Source organism: Alligator mississippiensis, chromosome 3, assembly GCF_030867095.1.
Source record: "Alligator mississippiensis isolate rAllMis1 chromosome 3, rAllMis1, whole genome shotgun sequence".
Classification (NCBI taxonomy): Eukaryota; Metazoa; Chordata; order Crocodylia; family Alligatoridae; genus Alligator; species Alligator mississippiensis.
In genome coordinates, this window is record NC_081826.1 from 213,458,875 (window position 1) to 213,466,197 (window position 7,323).

Genomic DNA, 7,323 nt, shown 5'->3' on the forward strand with positions numbered 1-7,323 from the left:
TTGGAGCCCTAGTTATGTGTAGCACTGTACTGTGCTGGGTGCTGTACAAATATTTAACAAAAGGATGATCCCTGTACATTTACTAACTCAATGTAAGACCAGACAAAACAATGTCAGGGTACAAAAAATAATGAGTTAATGTTTGTCAGTGTGATCAGCAGTGATATTGGTGCACCAGTGGCCTAACTTGTCAATTTTTATAAGTATCATGGTTTTATCAGAGAATGTTATGGAAGGACTTCATGGTTCTGTAGGAGCTATTCCTAGGTATGAGGTACCAGTACAGGAGAAAACACACACATTTTTTTAAATGTAATTAGTGGCTAATGGAGGCTGGCATCATGGACCAATAGTAGGTAAATTAACAGGTCAATAGTGATTGCAGATAACCAAGATACAAGATAATGGAAGGGTGGAGTAAAGTTGAACTGCATGGATAGGTAGAAAAGGCTGTTTATTAGTCAGTTATGCGAAAAAAAATTGGCAAGATTTAGAGAAAAAAGGAGGTCATATACACTGGCCCATTGGTCTATCCTTTGTACAGTAATACATAATGAGACTGTGGAAGTCACTGACCTTGGATGTCATTGAGCCCAAGTATTCAAAGTTGAGAGGCAGTGGACAGTTATCTAGCTATTAATAATGTAACAAATTATAATCTTGAAAATAGAGTTTTGGAGAGGATATAAATGACAATGGTCATAGAATTAAGCTAATATTCCACTTTTAAAGATAAGGACAAGATTTTCATAGGGAGGCAGGTTATCTAAGATCTGCTTGCAGTGGAGTTTTCTTGCATCATTCTCTGGAGTATCTAATGGCGTTCACTATTAAAAGCAGCAGATGGATGGACCACAGCTCAATTTATACACCAATATGTAAGTTCCTGTTTTCTTATGCTAAAACAGGGATGAACTATAACCTTGACCTGGAATGCCTGCACTGAGAGTGATAGAACAATGTAGTTACCACCTGAACAATTTATTTTTCTGCTTGAGTATACTGACTAGTCCCATTCCTCCAACCATGGAAGTATCCAGATCCAGCCCATTGCCAGATTGGGGCCTATAAAGGAAGTCCATAGCAGTTATCATGGTGCTAATGTGAACAACTTTTCACTGAGAAGAGAAAGTGATATTGACAGGTCATTTTATATGTAGCACCAAACAGCAATAAGATAATTATCCAACAATCATGGATATAGATCTGACTGAAAGGTAAAAGGCTCAGTCATTTCATTCATATGTGATCTAAGCCTGGGAAGTGTGACCTTATCTTTTGGGAAGTGGAAGGTTATCAATTTTCTCCTTCCCCCGTTAAAGCCCCTGGATGCATGCAAGTCTGATTAAAGGAAGGATTACACATGAATCTGAGGGTCTCTTACTTGGATTTTCATTCACATATACACATTGTAATTTAGAGTTTTAATTTCTCTAACAGAAACAGATCATTTCCCCAACTGTATCAAACTTTACGATTCATAAGACCTTCAAGGTTTTACTTATGATCCCTTCTGCCTGGGTGCTGCTGCTGCTACTGCTGCTCACAGTGGGCATACAGGTCCGGGGCAGGTGGAGGTCAGTGCTGTACATGTACATCCCCACCAGTCTTCGTGGGGCTAGGGCTGGCAGCAGCAACTGGAAGGAGCTGCTCCAGCCCCACTACGTGCCCTGGGGTAGTGGGACTTGCCATGGGCCCAACAGCACCTGGGCCAGGTGGGACTGAGGGACCTGCTGCATCTGGTCCATGGGCTGGATCTGGTCCATGGGCTATATTTTGCCTAACCCTTGGGTTCAGTGCTCTTAGCTAGCTTGGCGGTTAGAAGACAAGCCAGTTTGCAGAATGACTAAAAGGTCATTGTCCACACATCTTTTTCCTCAACATCTCATTTCCACGATAGTAACGGTGGGAACTTTTTTTTGCTGCCTTGTTGCAGGTAGGACTGCTATGGGTCTACTTAGTCATATAAAGCTGCTCAGAGGACAAACACATTACACAAGTGCAAGTCTTTGGACAGACATGCCCAGAAAGTTTGGGGACAGCTCAAGAGAAGATGAATAGTTCATTAATATGCAGAGTCATCATTAGTTGGTTTCCATGGAGTAGAAGCCATGGTCTGCGTGATAGCCAGACCAGAAGCTACACAGGTTTGTGTGCTGGAATAATGCTGTTCACTTTATTCACATGAATGATCCCACTGAAGAAAGTGGGAAGTCTGCATGAGCACAGAGGATCCACCCTCTGAGAGTCAATTTCAGCATTGGGCCTTTAGAACATCCTACTCTTGATCATTGTAGAAACCTCCCTACAGCAGTGTGAGTTCCACTACAGACTTAAAAATAGCATATAACCCCTGGGCTATATAATTAAATATGAAATATGTCACTTCACCAATGAGTACAGCACTTTGAAAAAAAGTATTCATATTTCATAAATTTCATAGACATTAGGGCTGGAAGGGACCTCGGAAGATCATTGAGTCCAGCCCCCTGCCCCATGGGCAGGAAGTCAGTATCAAAGGATTCCAGCAAAATAAGCATCCAAACACTTCTTAAAAGAGTCCAGAGTAGGTGCTTGCACCACCTCTGGAGGGAGTCTATTCCAGGCCTTGGGGGCTTGGACAGTAAAGTTTTTCCTTATGTCCAGCCTAAAATGGTCTTGGAGGAGTTTGTGACTGTTGGACCTTGTCATCCCTTGGGGCACTCTGGTGAACAGGCATTCCCTCAGATCATGATGCACATCCCTTATATACTTATAGGCTGCCACTAGGTCACCCCGAGCCTGTGCTTTTGCAGGCTGAAGAGTCCCGTGGCTCTCAGCCTTTCTTCGTAAGGCTCTTGCCCTCTGATCATGCGTGTGGCTCTCCTCTGGACTCAATCTTCTCCACAGTCTTCTTGAATTGTGGAGCCCAGAATTGGATGCAGTACTTCAATTACCACTGAAATGCTGTTTAAGAGATTCCTAGAACTAGTTTGAGTTGTGCTATAAAAGCTTATTTTAATAAAAGCTAAAGATTGCTCCTGAAATGTGAGTTTTTTTAGCTCAAAGGACTAGGCTCACAAAGTTACAGACATAAATTCTTCCAGGATCATGCTCAACATTAGGAGCCAGATTTGATTTGACAGTATTAACAGCATTTCTCTATTACATGGATCTCTTCGCTGTTGTCTCTTTATCAGTTAAAAGACAAATAAAGGGCCAGTTCTTGCAACTGTAGCCAGAGAGAGAAAGAGAATCTGTGCCTAGCTAGAATGGCATTAAAATCAGGGGCTCATGTGTCCACCTCTACAAATGGAAGTGTATTAAAGTCAATAGGGTTTCACACATGCAGTATGACTATTTTCTTTTCAGATGAAAAGAAAATTTTCAGGCTGTTTAGGTCCAAATGTCACAGTTTTGAAAGAGAAAAATAGAAAACCATTAAAACCTGTAGAAGATAGAAAATGCTTAAAATCAAATGAATGCAAACTGCATTTTGTTTGATTTTAAATATGCCACTGAGGTGTTTACAACCCAAATCTTGCTGCAGAGTACTAGTGCATAAATTAAACCTCAGAACCATGCCAAGTGAAAGGTGCCTTTCTCTGCCCTTGCCTTCTCTAGCCTAAATGCTATGGCAACAGATAATTTAAAAACAAATAGAACCAAGACAATACCTTACCAAAACCAAATGTTGTGCCACCCTGGCTCCCCATATGATGTAGAAAGATAATTAGATGCCTTGTGAGACAATTGAGGACCAGCTGCCTAAACCAGCCAGTAAAACAGACAGTTATTTGCATTAAATCCCTTTCTGGGGTTTACATGTTTAGGGATTTATATGTTGAGCAGCCTGAAACTCTTTTCTGGATCTAGGTGTTTCAATTGGCTATTTAAAAAGCAAAACAAGGGCTCACACCTTTCTTATAAAATGGTGGCAGTGCTGCCCTTCTCTACAGTAGCTCAATAATTAAGACTATTCACTCAGGACATGGGAGACCTGGGTTCTTTGCTTTTTCAGACCTGAGATGATTCAAACACACATCCCAGAGAAGTGCCTTAATCAGCCCAACATAGCTGGTCCAAGGTGGGAGGCTCCACTGCAAAGCACTGCTACTTCCTCTTATGAATGGGGCCATGGCTGCTGTTTTGTGTTGAGCTTGCTTCTACCTGTATATCCTTTGTGGCTTCATTAACAGCAAAGGGCATTCCTACTGAATCACACCCGAGACAAGATAGGTAGAGAACTACCTAACTACCCTGAATTTAGGTATCCCAGCAGGGGTCTGGTGTTAGCCATGTGTTGAGAGCTGCTGCTATGCCCAAAACAAGATGGTGACACATCTGGGTATGCACCGAGGCAGAACTTTAGGCACGAGACCTTCACTGATGAAAAGGTAGGTGCCTTAATGGTTAGGGAAAGGTTTTGAGTGTCTGGGGGTGAGCAACCGAATGCCTGAATGCCTAGGTCCTATTTTTTAGAGATTCAAGTCTTCCTGTGGAGCTGGGCCTTAGAGTGATGATTTCCAACCAGGGTATCCCAGCACCCTGAGCATTGGCGATGTGTAGGGGGTGCACATGGGTGCATGTGCACCCCATGAGATTGGCTGTACAGCCCCTGGAAGTCCAGCCATGAAACCAGAAGTGCTGATGGAAGTGCATTTCCAGTTTCGCTGCTGACTCAGTGATGCCCCTCACCCCCAGTCCGCGATCTGGTGTCCACCTCAGACTTCGGAGGCACCAGTTGCCCATAACCCTGAGATCCATTCATGGGTGCCGCGGGGTAACGTGCAACATTAGCACTGACCACATCAACACGAGATGCTACGTTGCTGTACGGATGAGGTACGGTGCTGTAGCTTGCCACTATGGCGATATAGCATTGGGAGGCACAAACTGTGACGCTGCCACTACTGCACAGTAGCAATGAGCTAGGCACCCCTAACCTTTCCCTAACCATTAAGGCTTATTGCTACTGTGCAGCAGGGTCAGAAATGACCCATGCAGTGCCAGGACTACCCCGTACTGGTGGTTACCGTGCAGTCATTTAGCATTTGCTAAAGCAAGTACTAAATGCCTGCACAATAACAACCCGCTGTGAGGTAAGCGAGCACCATTTCAGGAGATAAACCCAAAGGTTTCAAATAGAAATACGCAGTCTTTCATAGATTCATAGATATAGGGTCGGAAGGGACCTTGTAGATCTTCTAGTCCGACACCCTGCCCTGGGCAGGAGAGAAAACGGCTCAAATGACCCCAGCCAGGTAAACGTTGAGCCTCCTCTTAAAGACCCCCAGGGTAGGAGCCATCACCACTTCTCTTGGAAGTTGGTTCCAGATCCTAGCCGCCCTGACTGTGAAGTAGTGCCTCCTGATGTCTAGTCTAAACCTACTCTCTAGCAACTTATGGCTGTTATTCCTTGTTACTCCAGGAGGCACTCGGGGGAACAAGGTCTCTCCCAAACCCCGCTGGTCCCCCCTAGTAAATTTATAGATGGCCACCAGGTCCCCCCTCAGCCTTCTCTTGTGAAGGTTGAACAGGTTAAGGTCCTGTAGCGTCTCCTCATAGGGCCTGCCCTGCTGTCCCCGGATCATGCGAGTGGCCCTCCTTTGGACCCTCTCTATGCTGTCCACATCCCTCCTGAAGTGTGGCACCCAGAACTGGACGTAGTACTCCAGCTGCGGCCTGACCAGTGTCGCATAGAGGGGGAGGATCACCTCCTTGGCCCTGCTTGTGATGCATCTACGGATGCAGGACAAGGTACGTTCAGCCCTACTGACCGTGTTCTCTCATGTCGGCCCATGTTCATCTTGGAGTCAATAATGACTCCAAGATCTCTTTCTCCCATCGTGCTTTCGAAAGGGGAGTTCCCCAGCCTACAGGTATGCTGCTGGTTCCTACTGCCCAAGTGCAGCACCCTGGACTTGTCAGCATTGAATCCCATCCTATTTTCATTTGCCTACCCCTGTAAAGTGTCCAGGTCCTGCTGTAATCTGTCCTTCCCTTCTAGTGTGCCCACCTAACCCCAAAGCTTGGTGTTGTCTGCCAATTTAAACAGGCTGCTCTTCACCCCATCATCCAAGTCGCTAATAAAGAAATTGAACAGTGCGGGCCCAAGGACTGAGCCCTGGGGAACCCCACTGCCCACTTCCTTCCAGGTCGAAAATGACCCACCCACCACCACTCTCTGAGCGCGACCCCTCAGCCAATTTACAATCCATCTGACTGTGTAGGCATCAATGCCACAGTCACCTAGCTTTTTAATGAGAATGGGGTGGGAGACAGTGTCAAAGGCCTTCCTGAAGTCCAGAAAGACTGCATCCACCACGACACCTTCGTCCAATGATTTTGTGACCTGATCGTAGAAGGCAATCAAGTTGGTCTGACAGGACCTGCCCCTAATGAAACCATGCTGGTTGAGCATCATCCCTGCTGCTGGTCCATCACAGATGTGCTCCTTGATAATTTTCTTAAAGAGCTTCCCCAGGCTTGAAGTAAGACTAACAGGCCTATAGTTGCCCAGGTCCTCCCTCTTCCCTTTTTTAAAGATGGGGACCACATTGGCCCTCTTGCAGTTGTCTGGCACCTGGCCAGAGCACCACAAGTGCTCGTAAAGCCATGCCAGGGGCCCCGCGATAACTCCTGCTGATTCCCTCAGCACCCTGGGGTGGAGAGCATCTGGACCTGCTGATCTGAACACGTCCAGCCCCTCCAGAAGTTTTCTAACCCAGTCCTCCCTGACCCTAGGCTTTCTCCTGAGTCCATCCTGAATCTCGGTAGGGGTGTCCCAGTCCCTGCACAAGAAAATAGAGACAAAGAAACTCTTAAAGAAGTCTGCTTTCTCCTCTGATGGGACCACCAGAAACAACTGGTGCTTTGCACTAGAAACAACTCCTCGGTTACTTTTCTGGGGCCAGATGAAGAGCAAAAAACCAAGAGCTGGCAGTTGCCTGAAAAGGCTAAGAACTGCTGGGTAGAGGGCTGGAAGGGAAGCAGAAGAACCAGTGGCTCTCCACTGCCATGGCACCAGGCCAAGAAAAGAGGAAACCCTGGAGGAGGGTGCGCAGAGGCTGTACTGTCAGTCCCTAAACCGGGATAGCACGGAACGCAGGCCCGCGGATAGTTCAAACAAGTGAGCCCCTCCTACGCATGCTCCCAGCACCCCGTGCCAGGCTCTGACAGCCCGAAGAGTATTGCAATGACCAGCTGCAGAAAAGCGCGGAGTGGGCGGGCACAGATGGGCGACAGGCAGGCGAGGGAACCAATCGCGGCGGCGGCTTACTGTCACAGGGGCGGGACTGGCCCAATAGGGGAGGAGGGGGTGGGAATCGAACGTTGTGTGGG